Source organism: Diachasmimorpha longicaudata, chromosome 2, assembly GCF_034640455.1.
Source record: "Diachasmimorpha longicaudata isolate KC_UGA_2023 chromosome 2, iyDiaLong2, whole genome shotgun sequence".
Classification (NCBI taxonomy): Eukaryota; Metazoa; Arthropoda; class Insecta; order Hymenoptera; family Braconidae; genus Diachasmimorpha; species Diachasmimorpha longicaudata.
The window spans coordinates 3,535,864-3,550,260 of NC_087226.1; the positions used below are offsets into that span (position 1 = coordinate 3,535,864).

Genomic DNA, 14,397 nt, shown 5'->3' on the forward strand with positions numbered 1-14,397 from the left:
CATATCAGAAGTAGATATGTACATTCTGAATGGATTTGGACCTACCAGAAATCATCCAATCTAAATCACACGATTTCATCAAATTCACATTAATTTCATCAGAACTTGATGTAATTATTTCATCATTTATTGATCATTTATTGCAACCTTAATTTGCCACCACAACTAAATTTCGACTCGGGAGCTTGCGTGCAATGACTGGCCAATCATTTACCGATTATTTGACGATACATCAGGATGCGTGTCTGTCGGCTCAATGAGCATCTAGACGAGACACTGATTTATGTCAATAGTAGAAAAAAGAGGAATCGTTATGACGAATCCTAACTTGATGCATAAATTTTCCAACACGTTGAAGTACTAACAAAATTTCTTTGACAAAAAACTGAAAAAGTGAAATATCTTCTAAATTTCGACTGAATGGGTCTATATATTTTCATTGTTTGAGGTAAAGTATATCGAGACGGATATTTTAAGGGGTAGAAAATGGAAATCGGTTCGATAGTTTCCACCATATTCGCAAAGAACGGTCCAAAAACAGATGGCAGCTGTTAAATAATTTTCCGAAAAATGGTTCAACCAATTGAGTTGAGTTTTAGTACAGAATTAGTCCTTGGTAATAGCTGTAATTTGGTAGAATTTCAGCTTTCTCGAAATGTATTGAGGCCAAATATTCTTTCAATTTTCCATACATCGACCCAAGTCTATATCATTTCCAAGCAAAAGTAAAAAATCCAAAAATCGGATGAGTATAAAGCTTCCGTGTGGAAGCTTTCTCATCCATCGTCGAATGTCTTGTTTTCTTAATGAACTATTTAATTCAACAGAACATGAGTTGCATGATTTATAAACCTTAAAAAGTGTTATAAGAAAAAGTCTTCATGAACATTATTTTGTGGACGATATGGGCTATGGCCTGCAGGGGCTCTCGAGTTTATTAAATATTTAAAACTAGGGAGTAATAATTTTTATCCCGCCTTCTCCGCTCCCTTCACGCCGTCTAACTCCATTCCCATCACTTTTTCCAGGTCCCCTAGGGGTGACATCATGGTTCGCGTAACTGTGGGGACAAAAATTTATAAACAAACATCATCTGCACATAAACCAGTAGATTAACATTCTCCCGGGTTTTGGTAATGGAGTGGGATATAAACACGAATCGTAATTAGTACATAATTATGGGATGAGAGGTCCCTAGGTTCTGTGTTGGTGGCGCCCTCTGGGGCAAACAAAAAATCAAGGTCAAGTTTCAATTTAGAGAAGTCAATCGTTTAATCCTGTGACATCACTGGGAATAGAATTTTGGATTATGTGCTGTGTTGTTGTTATGTGTTGAATAGAATTTGGGATTATGTACCAAGGGAACCAGATCGGGATTCAAACCCGGAACCTTCCGATTGCTCTGCCGACTCAACTTGTCCAATATGAATGGAGTGACAATAAAGCGGTTTTGCCGAAATTCTAAATACACTCAATCTTCTATGGTTTGCATTAATCATATTTTTAATCCACAACACTTCCAGTGGTTGAACTTACAGTGAGCGAACATTAACTTCCTAACGGACAAAGAATTATAATGAAAATAATATCGAGAGTGCATGGTATGTGTGGACAAAAATTAACCGTCTGTCTAAAGCTCTGTTTAGTTCATGTCAGTATTTTATAATTTGTCTCCAAACAGTACCGAAATGTTTAGAATAGTTTTAATAAACAAAAACACAGAAGGAAAAGAAAGAAATGAGAGAACGAGAGCTTTTTGTTGAATGGGTCCAGAGTGTGAAAACTTTGGTCACTAAGGGTCAGTTCCTCTGGAGACATCATAGGAGAAAGATATGCCTTCTGCCTGCAATAATAAATAATTAAAGTTTATAGCCAAATTGTTTGATATTATTTAGTGAATCGCTATGCATAATCCATGCATAGGGATTTAGATACTGGATAAATTTTTGTCCCACAGTTACGCGAACCATTTAGCTTATGCATAATGAATGCATAAGCTTTCTGATTTCGTTCGGTTGGATAGCGGTTCCGAGGAGCCAAAAAAATTTCATGTCCGACGAAAAGAACAGTATTTTGTGACTCATGTAATTGTAATGTTGCATTGGTTAATACTTTCATTCTTCAGAGGCCTAAAATATTGTTCCCGTACCGATCTTCACTTCTTCTTCAGAGATTTTCTGAGTCGCGCGGTCGCACGTCTTGAGTGGCTCATCTTCCACTTACATTCACACTTTTTCTTGCACCTTTATCAGAAAATCTTCATCGCACTTGTCGTGCCATTCACTATTATTCCGTAATATCATTGGATATTAGGAACTTCCACAAGCCAATGAATCTTTGAAAACGAGTTACTCAATAAAATCCAGTTTCCACCGAGAGATCAAAACTTTTAACGTTATTATTTATAGGCAGTCCTCCCCCTTTCTTTTAAACATTTGTCTTTGAGTTCCCCTAACGTACTCTTTTATTTCTTCACATTACTTCCTATTATTGCGTCTCTTTAAACTTCAACTTTATCTCTATCTTTTACTCTGATCTTTTGAAAACTGCCACCGTAGTAAAAGCCAACGGCCTTTAGTTTTCCTGACACTATCCTGTGGTTCAGCCTCACCAGGATTGAGTGTCGTATGAAACCTCCACCGGGGTAAACCCACAAATTTTGGTTTTCCTAACGCTACTGTGGCCTCATCAGGGTAGTCTGTCCTATGGGCAGCACAGGACAGAGGACAGAGACTAGGATATTACTGTGGTCAAAATCCACCGGTACATGGAAAGGAAAGATATCCAATCTTCAAAATCCATCGAGACAGAGTTTCAGATTCTGTTGTGGTTAAAAGCCACTAATGGTTGACAACGAAAAATGTCCAACGATCAAAATCCACTTGGATTAAGGTTCCGGGAGGTTGCTGTCCTCAAAATCCAATAGCAAACGGGAGTTATAAGTACCTCACGACAATTAATTATGGCACAAATATCCGCGACCAAATATCGGATCTAAAAACAGGGCATGTTGTACCTTTTGAGACAATAGACAACGCAGATATTTTACTGTATTAAATGGATTCACGTTGGTCAATCGATCACACCTTATGTCTTACTCCCTTTCGGTGAACTACGCCAAAATTAATGACTAAATTTGAATCCAAGGTGGAATCAAACGTACTAACTGAAATTAGCCGATTTCTGAATAAGCGCCTGGAAGCCCGATACGAGCGGTAGTTATGACCCGAATAAACAGGAGCGCTCAGGTGGTAGGTGAATGAACCGCATTTACATGACAAACACGGCTGATGCATCGTATATAGTATTTGCTGCAAGAATGGAAAAAATTGTTTTAATGGAAAAAGATGTCCCAGAGGTAAGATTATCAAATTTAGTGGCGGATTTGAGACGTTGGTTAGTTTGTCGGCATATTAACACCAATGGGTTAAAAGCTGACGTAATCAGAAGCTGAGAACTCATCAAGAACAATTGCGAATTTTCATGTGAAATTATTCATATTATTAATATTCTCACGCAGGATGTTGTGATTCTCGTAATTTAATCTCCTTTTTTTGAAATATGGAATGTTTCTCATTCTCCCGCCAAGTCGCATGTCGATTTGTTCCAATCGACGCTATGGACCTCTCGTGGAGAATTTTTCAATTGACCTTGAGAAATTCTTCACGTTCAATTGTCAAAATTCACGTGTCCAGGGGTGAGTGATAGGGGATGAATCCCAGCCATAATACCGCAGACTGCAATCAATCTATCGGGAAAGTCAATCATACGATTAAACAGGTACTCACATGGAGATAAACGGAAGTGTTGATGTCTCGCTTGGTGCCTTTGGACTGTGTCCGTGACGTCTCTCCAAGTTGCCCTCTGTTTCGTGCGTGTATTCGAGTCCCAGCATCAACAAAATTGATAGGGTAGTCAACTGTGAGGTAGTTTCATTTGGCACAACACTTCACTTAGGACCTTCGTGAGTACTTAACACGTTTCGGGTTTGTAAGTATTACACGACTGTTTGAGAGATCGTGACATATCGATTCATCGATATCATGAAGATGTATGTTTATCGCACAATAGACTTCGCCGGTTAGACCATCGAAGTGAATGGTGATCTGTCAACATGCGAATTGGATTGTTCACGTGCAATAAGAATTGGGTAACAATGATGAGCGGTCGACCAATTCGACAATTGTGGATTTGGTCGGTTTTGAGGTACGAGACCGAATGCTCGCTCCACGCGCCCTCTTTGTATTTCCCGCCCTGTATACATTGATTGATCGATGAAGAAAAAGTTTTGCGCATGAAGTCCGCCGATGGTTTATGTATCCAACTTAATTTATGTGCTTGTGCTTTTACAAAATGCATTATTGTGTAATAATTAATCACATTTTTATAATCTCACTAGCCGACCCGTCCACGCGTTGCTGTGGCTAAGGTTTTTGTTATATTACATTGTACTGAACTATTTAGGAGGAACTGTAGGAGAACATCAGTCAGGGTGATCACTATGCTTTTTTACCTAGATGCCATTTATAAAAAATATGGCGACATCCATGACAGATTTTCTACTATCGTAGCCCCTTAGTACAATGAAATTAATATTTACGAAGGAAGACGTTAAAGCTGGTATAACAGCTGGTATCCCATCTTTTGAGTTGAATTAAACTGCACACGGTGTGCAAATTTCATTAAAATCGGTGAAGTAGTTCGCGGACAAACAACGTGACACGTAATTTATATATATATAGACATCGCCTGCGGTGTAGACGACAAAAAAAGATCATCGTAAACATTGTGGTTTTGTTTAGGGCAACAAAGTAGCAAAAAGTCGTGTAAGCTCATGTAGAAAATAGGAAATCAGGACAATTAAGGCTCTTTAGACTCATTTGACGTCAACTTTTCAGGAAATTTCTGTTAGCGCATAGGACGTGTTTTTTCATAAATGTGTTCACAGTATCGGACAAATGTTAACAAGTATAAAGAATTCAAGACTCCTGAGCATATCAGGAATCAAAATCCAGTGTGTGTCGTAGCGAATCTCGTAGATTCGCTACTCATGCAGAAAAGTGTACATTGGAATAACTAGGAGGAAGATGAGTTCACGGATGAAGGAACACCATCGGTACTCCAAATACGGTCACTCAGAACAGTAAGCCCTCGCTGCATGGACACTGTAAATACCATCCAGTATGATCAGGCTAGAACGTTAACCGAATCTCACGGATAATTCAAAAGGACATATCGAGAGAGCCCAAGGCCAATAAAAATTTTAAAACGACCTTTACAAGGACAGAGGGTATACTTATCTGGACGATCTTCCTACTAGCTTTTAATTAATCGGCTGATTCTATTATAAAAAGGAGAAACATCGAGACTATCGATATCTCGAAAGTCGATCACTCTTATTTTCCGTGAGTTCAGTCGTCTGAGGCGGGCGATTTGAATTCACAACTCACTTAATTTTTAAATTTTCTATCATGATTTCTATAACTACGACATCCGGTCGTGTGCGTTCCGTTTTGTTAATTAGAACGCTGATTCGCTGACTACTTCCTCCCGTCCATCCTCCATCACAAGTGGGGGAATGTAAGTTCAATCCACAAATATCGGAGCTTATAGTCCTGAAGATGCCGATTGCAAACTTTGCGAAATATCGGCAGAACACTGAACTAAACCTCGACATCCATTCAGAAATCAATGATATCAACTCATGGTGGACATATAGAAATTTTATAAAAAACTAGCTGACCCGGCAAACGTTGTTTTGCCATATAAATAATTTCCTAGTAATTTCGTTCTCATCCCTACTCCGTGCTGTTTACTGGGACAGAAGTGACACCTGTACACATCTGGCGGGGATAACTAATTAAATGGCGATTGATCAGTTTTCGACCGGAGAGGAAAAATGATTAAATTACTAAAATGGCTATTAAAAAATAAGGGTTGATCGTAGATGGCTGAAAATTGAGGATTGTATGTATTTTTGTATGTTGTATCATAAAAAAATAGAAATTAAAAATTTTGTCTAAAAAATAAAAAATAAAAATTTAGGGGTGGACTACCCCTAACATTTAGGGGGATGAAAAATAGATGTTGGCCGATTCTCATAGATAGCGGATAAGCACAAAAAATTTCATCAAAATCGGTCAAGCCGTTTCGGAGGAGGATGGCAACGAAAACTGTGACACGAGAATTTTATATATTAGAAGATTTTCTATTTTCTTAATTGAAGATTAGGAGATATGGTTAAAAATTCAGCTGACAGCTCAGTCGATTTGAATTGTTTTCCTATTTTCCTTTTGGAGTAATTTTATTATCCTCTCATATTCGAAAAATCGTACTATACATTGCGAAATGCTCAGAAAATTAGAAAGCAGTTCTCAGGAAATTACATTGTCAGTACGCATTTCCAATTAAATCAAAAGTGCAGAGTAATTGGATCATATTCTGATAGCTGCCCAGTCAAATCAAGGTCGTTGAGTGCATCAGCGTCGGCGTACGTCCTAAATTAAAAAAAATGAGTTAGACCGGTTCGAAGATGAAGAAAAAACTCTTCATTGAAGTACGATAAATTATTTTCTCCTTTTTTTGTTCACGTGACCTATTTCTGATTTCAACCGTTGGACTTATAGATCCGAAGGCTTTCCACATTCAGCAATTTCTTCAAGAGGCCGTTTGGCGCTTCTCTTACAGGATGAAAGCAGAAAAATAGGCCATTTGGTTCAGGGAGAGGCTTTGCATTTGAATATTTCCGTGGGAAGAGCGACAGTAAGAGGAAGGAAACTCTTAAATTTGAATTCACAAAGATGTAGGATAGCAATTATTTTCATTTCTTTCACTTTATAACGAGGCTTCTCGACTATTGGCAGAATGCTTATCATTTCTTCAAAGAAGCTTTCTTGACCTATATAGATCATGAATGCTAAAATCAACACATCTTTCCTCTTAAAATCTTGCGCTGAGAACAGTTGATTTATAGGCTATTGAAGTTGGATGTTTATTTAGTCTGATAAGGTAAATATTTCTTTTTTAATAAAATACCTTCTGTCTTAATGATCCACAAGTTGTATCACTATTATACTTTTTATTATTGCTCTGTCCACTGATTAGCGGATTAGTTATTGCAAACGAATGGATTTTGGCCTTAGGTCAGGGTTTATTTGGTTCTGCCAAACGTTCGTTCGTTAATAGTTGATAAATGGCATAAACAGTTTCAGAGACTGAATAAAATATCGTTTGCCAAGCCATACAACACTACGAAATTTGTAAATGCGACAGATTGTACATAATCCGTAAATCAAGATTTAATGAATGGAATCTGGAGAAAGACAATGTAATTGAATTGATATCAAGTATTATATGAAAGTATAAATATCCTAATATACGGGTTTCATCACTCGATAATATTTTTAAAAAGTTAACGAACGTATATTTGATAAATCTTGTTTGATTTGACATTGGCCACCCGAGTGGGCGATTCGTTAACTATTAATGAATATTCATTTGCTCATATTCAACGCGACCATTCGTTAATAGTTAACGAATTCTGTTGGGAATAAATAAATCGCTCTGTGAGTGTTTACAAAGAGACGTTCAACTCGTTACGGAGATTTGATCTGCAGTCTTTTGAAAAAGTTTTCACGGTTGACGCCATTCCAGGCAATTCGCCAAATATTCTCTTTTTATCCAGATAGTTTCAAACTGGAATTTTTCCCTCGCATTTTTGATTCCCTATTCTACGCTCCTTTCTCTTTTCCGGAATAACGTGGTGGATAATAAACTTCACGCAGGAATGGAAATCGATCGGAGACAGAGAGCAGTGAGGCGGTTCGTTCCGGAATGTTTTTAGTCTTTGATACATATACTCTGACGGGAAAATGACAAATGTTGTTAGGGGAAAATTGAAATATCAGGGATAGTTGGCTAGTCATTTTTCAGGAGAACGATATTTAGGAAGATTTAATAGCGTGAACATAATTGCATTTCGAATTTCATTGACAATCCACCAGTTGCCAAATATAAAAAACAAAACATGACCAAATCAACTTACCTCTAAGACAATTCTTATTTCTTAACTGTGTGTTTTGTCTTATGGAGCAATTCTATTGGCTGACATTTGAATTGAAAAAATAATCCCTGGAATACCGCACGAGCTCCAAAATTATCCGGCATTTCCCTCACGCTTCCCTGCAAACAAATTAAGTCATTAAGTGTTTCAGAAAAAATTCCTTGCCCTTCGTGTTCGTAATTTTTTAGCCTAAAAAATTTGAATCCTTTATTTGTTTGCAATGAACCTGTCAGGAAATCTCGTCTAATTTTAAAGCTCTTGTGGTATTATAAGTGGAAATTTCTCCACCTAATCCTATTTTTCGTAATCCCTTTTTTTGTCAGCTTTTTTTGACGCATAGCCAAGTACATTATATAATATAAGATATATATTATATATTATAAACATGATTGGAATTTTTCATTAAAAAAAAATTAAGTTTCTTTTCTCTTTCCTTTTATATTTTCTATCAGCATTTTTCTCACATTCTAGGGTAAAGCGTGTGGAGCGTGTCTCCCCTCGATATTTAGAATACGTTTTCAGTTGATTAAAGATTTGAAAACATATAAACATAAACTTAGAGGTTGACAATTTTTGCCCAATAATTGGAATGAAAATTATCAACTGCTGCGGGTGTGAGCTTAGGGTATAAAACTGACGGTAAAATTCTGATTCGACCCCCCAGAGGAGTGAGATTTCTAACACTATAATCTCACCCTTTCGCTGTCGAGCGAAAGTCTCGTAAAAGAGACGACTGCACCTGGGTAAGGTTTTTCTCTCAAAAGAGGCTTCCCGTGTCCTTTAGCGAATACACAACGGATTTTCGAGAAGGGGGAGGGGGATAACAAATTGTAAAGACTTGAGAGTGTTTATAAGGTGAGGACAAAATGAATTCTGAACTTAAAATTAAAATATTATTGAGAAATTTTAATTGCATATTTCTCCAACAAAGACTTGAAACCAGTTAGAAATAAGCCACAAGAAATTTATTTAAGAACGAAGAATAAATTACCAAAATACTCGAAATATGAATAGTTTAGTCTATTTTACGACACCAATAATAAAAGCTGCAAATTACTATGTGATTTCGTAGTTTTGTTCGTGAAACCTCTAATTTAATTTGAATTTGAAATAAATCATGAGCTGAAAATATATCACTCAGGGCACTTCAACTTTTGGTTGTTTTTACTGCATTAAAAATTATTTTGTTTTTAACTTCCAAAATAAAATTTGTTATATAAATTTTAAAAATATTGTTGGTTTGGTTTTTGTTAATGGGGAGAGGAGGGGGCTTCACCCTCTCGGTTTAGGGCATGAGTAAATTCCATATTCATTCCAGTAAATTGGAAAAACAAAATCAACTGAATTTATTCGGTAACATTAACCCAACTCTTCTATCAGTGTAGAGTTGTGTGATAGGTAAACGAGAGATAATAATCCTCGGTGAATGTTGAAAATGGATAGGAGCTAGTGAGTAAGTCGGAAAGAATCGGATAAACTCTGGCCTGGATATAAACGTTAATGTTTGAGGATAAGAATGGGATTTCATAGGGTTACTTCTCAAGGATGACTTGACTCTAGAGAATATCTGATACTCGAGGGATATCGAAATGGAGATTTCCCGTTTCTTTATGGGCTATCAACATTGATCCCACGAATTCAGATAATATACGTGATACGGAATGGTGAATTTTCTGCAGAGGATTTAACTGCAGTTTATGGAATAATCCTTCACCAAAAGACCACTGCTCAGTCGAACTGCAATTAAATTATTTATGCTGGATCACAAAGAAGAGTCACATCCATAATTCTAAATGCAGAAGGCCTTCCTGTGAGTGTGTGATTAATCTTTATAATCTTTCCAGTGCTGGACGAGAAATGAGCGAGGAATAATTATACAATACACCAGAATCATATACACGAAGAGAATTTATTTATAGAATACGTAGCAGTACAATTATCAAATAAGTCAAATACTTGTTCAGCGAAATTAATTACGTACGTTGTCATATTTTATTCAGAAAAACCTTCGAGGTAGGAGGAATAATTACAAAATATATCACCGTCATATACATGAAGAGAATTTATTGATAGAATAAGTAGACGTCAAATTATCAAAGAAGTCAAATATTTATTCAGCGAAATTAATTACCTTGATACATCCAGCACAATACCTACTAGTGGTCTCTGTTTCGGCTCAAAGCAAAAATATGCTCTTTATTCCAGGGACCGAGAGCTAGGTCTAATGTCTTTCAGATGCGTTGATGCCTTCGAATGATCTGAATTCATTACGATGGAATAGAAAGAGTTTTGAGTTGTTTGGAATAGAATTATCGATCGATAAAATATTTCCCAATTTATTCCTTGTAATGCGTTTAAGAATTCTTCCTTCACAAATGTTCTATATATATTGAATGACATTCTCATTTAAATGTTTTTCTTTTCTTTTGGTGTCAGAAAACAAAAAAATTTGTTTTCTGACACCAATGTTATATCCAGCGAAGAATAAAGACGACACAGGTTGATAAATATTTGGGGCGGTTTATTAGTTACAAAGAGTATTACGATGTGACACGTCAGAGCTCCGAAGAGAGACACACAAGACTAATGTCATATCCAAAAGACAGTCGTGATTCTCCCGAAGTTCAGATCATAGACAAATGAATGAGTCTTCGAAGGGGGATACGTAACAATATATATATAGTCTTTTTTATCTTTTGCGTATATCGATTGCACGAATGTTATGATAACATTTACACTTGACAATCGATGCACTCTGTTCTTGAAGATTGTTTTTCTTATTGTCTTATGTATTCATATCCCAACAAATTTGATTTTTAGAGAATTGATTTTTATTCTTTGATAGAACTATTTAAAGTGATATTTTATTAATCCCAGGCTTCTATGGTTTTTATGGACATGCAAACGAGTTTAAAATGTTTTTATTTTTGATCGACTTATTATTTAGAAGAATTCGAATTTTAGTACTTTGAGGGGGTTACAGATGTTTTAAGTAAAAGCTCAACTGAAAGGAAAGTTGCTGGTCGAATGCGCTCGATAAGTGCGTGATCGGATGGTCATGGCTAGGACAAGGTGCTCTAAGAATTTTGCCATCTTCCGCTATTTTAAGCTTTACCCAGTGGTGCGATGCGGGTAGGTGTCACATGTGAAAAAATGAGATCAAGAAACTAGAAAAAGAAAACTGTTGCATGGCGGTGCGCGGGGTATCGTGCCCTTGACAATGGGGAACTTTTCAGTGTAAAAATAGTCACATGATTTCCACGAAAAGCTCATAAAATAATTATTAAAAATCGGAAATAATAATTCGCTGAAAATATAATTTTTTTTTCTAATCTAAACATGACAACCTCCAATTTCGTATTTTATTCGGGAAAACTTCCGTGATTAACAGGAATTTTCTACGTTGACATTTTTTCATTAAAGGATTGATTTCACTACCAGACAACAATTGAAATTTTATCGACTATTAATTTTTAGAAACCACTGAGTGAAATTTAGAAGTTCAAAATTCATGAATATTCAATGTCAAAATACATTTATTTTTCAAAGTAAGCGGAAATTTCATAATTTTTTCGTCTACGTTGCACTTGTGACAGTAAAGTTTTGGGTAGAAAAATAGTTGTCTTCCCAAAATCAACCGGAATTATCCAAAAGAATCATCGAAAACCTTCGAAAGATCTCCCTAGTGACAGAAAAAGATTCTTTACAACATTTTCGGAAGACAATATTTTGTTCTGAAGATGTTCTGAACTTGATTTTGGAAAATGTTCTCAAAAAATTCTCTTTTGAACATATCTCCAGAGAAAAAATCTATTCCGAAAATCTTCCACAGAATCTTGTGGAATCACCAGGGATATTCCAAAGATTCTTCCGAAGATTCCTCCCTCTTCAACGACCAGAAATGTTTCTACGCCTGCATCACACTTCCAGAATATGTTCACCAGAACTTTCTGGAAAAACGGAAGCAGAAATTTATAATTCGACATAATTTTTCTAAGAAATTCTGAATTCGCGACGTCAGGATCTTCGGAAATTATAACGAAATTGCGACAAAAACTTCAACAAAGTAAATAAGCAAAAATTTCCGGGATTTGCAATCGAAAATACAGACAAAATTTTTCAAAAATATAAATGTAGGATCAAGATCATAAAGGCATAGGATTTATTTATTTTAAAGAGGTAACTAAATTTATTGCAAACAGAATGAAGTTTAACTTATAAAAACAAAAAAGGAAGAGAATCCTCAGGCACAACCAGTCAAATCCGAACTGCACTCATCCCGGTTTTTTAAACCCTAAACGCACTCATGTTTCTCCTTTTGTTTACACCAATTTTCTCACTCAGTCGACATCAATACAACCTCTGTCCCAAGGATGACCCCATATGACCGGACAAAGGCCACCGTTATGGGGCGCAGAAAATCCTCAAAAACCCTAAACATAACCGTAATAAAACTGTCATGTCTCGCACACACGTTTCCTTTTACACTTACATTTCTTATGCTAGAAATAAACACATAATGTACACTGAAAACCTAGCGTCTAAACAAATAATAACATTCGCTGGTTTTCATATGAAAGGGTGGGAATATTCCGTGCACTAATGATTTATTATAAAGCTTTAAGCGTTCATTCGAATATAATGTGCACCACCGCAGCACATGATTTAAGTCCTCCTCAGGACACCCACATTTACACTATGAGGACCTAATAACTCCCATTCTGGCACCAGAGCTGGCTAAACTATAGTGGTTAGCTCTTCTCCGATTTACAGAAACTGCGGTTCTGTGGTATTTTACACTGTTAAATTTCTGATGAAAATAAAGGAACAAAAATTAATCTCACATTTTCTGTTCACACTCCGATGGGCAGAAAATTTTTACGAGCGAAAATTCTGAGAAGTGTGTTGTTTCATTTCAGACCAAATATTTGTGTGTACGAGACATAGCTGCGCGCCACCGCGCGCGATTTGGTTAATCTTAATTGTTGTGATATTTTTTATTTAAGTCACATTTGCGGTGAGCGCACCTTATTTTAATTACTGTATGAGTAGAGCAGTTGAATTATAGGGATATAAAAAGTCAATGTAATATTTAAATTCAAAATAATTATACCAAAATGATCCTGAAGTAATCGCGTATGACGTTGAACACGTCATCATTTCGTAAACATGGATCTTTAAAAATTGCTGATATATTCACAGCTGATCTATTTCCCACTTGTAGGCAACATGCAAAATTTGGAATGTCTTGAAGCTGTAAGACGACTTGGAAAATACAGGAGTTTCGATAAGATATAGATATTTACATTTGATGAGTAACTTGTTTCATTTCCATTTTCTAACTAAGTTTTTATTTTCTACTAATTAACTCATCCTTTGACTTGATTTACTTGATACTTGTGTACTTGTGAAATTCAAATTTTGCCGCTGTGAATGTATCTACCAATCACGAATAAGTGTTACGGAATTTCGATATGTTCGATTCGATTCGAGATTTGAGGTGTACGTCCTTTTTACAAAAGGAAAAAGACCTATTGAGTGCATGAGACGAGATATCATGGTAAAAACTCTCATGAAGGTCAAGCACAAAAATCATTTACCATTTTGTACAAATTTGAGACTGATCCAGTTTACTGGGTCGATCGGACACCATCGGGAGAATTCGGGAAGGGGCTCGCGTGCCATGGGGGGCTACGCTGACCACTTCACTTCGTGTTCACCCTTCATCAGCGTCGCAACGCAAATATCGGATATTATCAGTTTTTTTGTCTTGTGGCTTTGATCGGATCAATACATCTCTTTCTATGTGGTTTTTGATTGCTTAGCATTATTATCGGATAACTATCAAGTGTAGTGTACATTTGTGGTAAATTATATTGGACCGTCTTACGGCCCTATCCACGTGTTTTCTTCACCATCCCATTGGAAAAATCATCTCTCCTCTTCCGTTTCCAATTCACCCTAATCCGGTAAAATCATCAATTCCCAAACACATTTTTTCATGTTAAAATCTCCAAAGTATAGGTATCTCTACTATTCATTCTTCTCCATGAAGATTCAAAAATTTTGAAATTTATAAAATCACTAGCGACCCGCCCCGGCTTCGGACGGGTGCAATCCTGAGCGGAAAAAATGTAATTATTTACGACATCACATTAGAAACCTCAAAAATAACAGTACTTCTCCACTATTTAGTGGATGTTATTATACATATAAACCTTCCTCTTGAATCACTCTATCTATTTAAAAAAACCGCATCAAAATCCGTTGCGTAGTTTCAAAGATTAAAGCGTACAAAGGGACAAAGGGACAGAAAAAGCGACTTTGCTTTATAC

At 36.3% G+C, this 14,397-nt stretch overlaps 1 protein-coding gene and 1 long non-coding RNA gene across 4 annotated transcripts in view; one reads left to right on the plus strand and one right to left on the minus strand.

The window, feature by feature from the left end:
• LOC135159777 (protein timeless homolog) overlaps positions 1-14,397 on the plus strand; it is a 328,531-nt gene that overhangs the window by 79,487 nt on the left and 234,647 nt on the right. The gene's annotated exons all lie outside the window — the stretch shown is intronic.
• The window catches only part of LOC135159779 (uncharacterized), an 83,293-nt gene that overhangs the window by 61,801 nt on the left and 7,095 nt on the right, over positions 1-14,397 (minus strand). The window contains exons 2-3 of one of the 3 annotated variants that reach the window (XR_010298453.1): positions 8,045-8,181; positions 687-1,843 (exon numbers count right to left, since the gene is read on the minus strand). This is a non-coding gene — a long non-coding RNA (uncharacterized LOC135159779). Of the gene's footprint in view, positions 1-686; positions 1,844-6,115; positions 6,498-8,044; positions 8,182-14,397 lie in introns of those variants that run through there. The other 2 variants (XR_010298452.1, XR_010298454.1) reach the window with 2 other exon arrangements.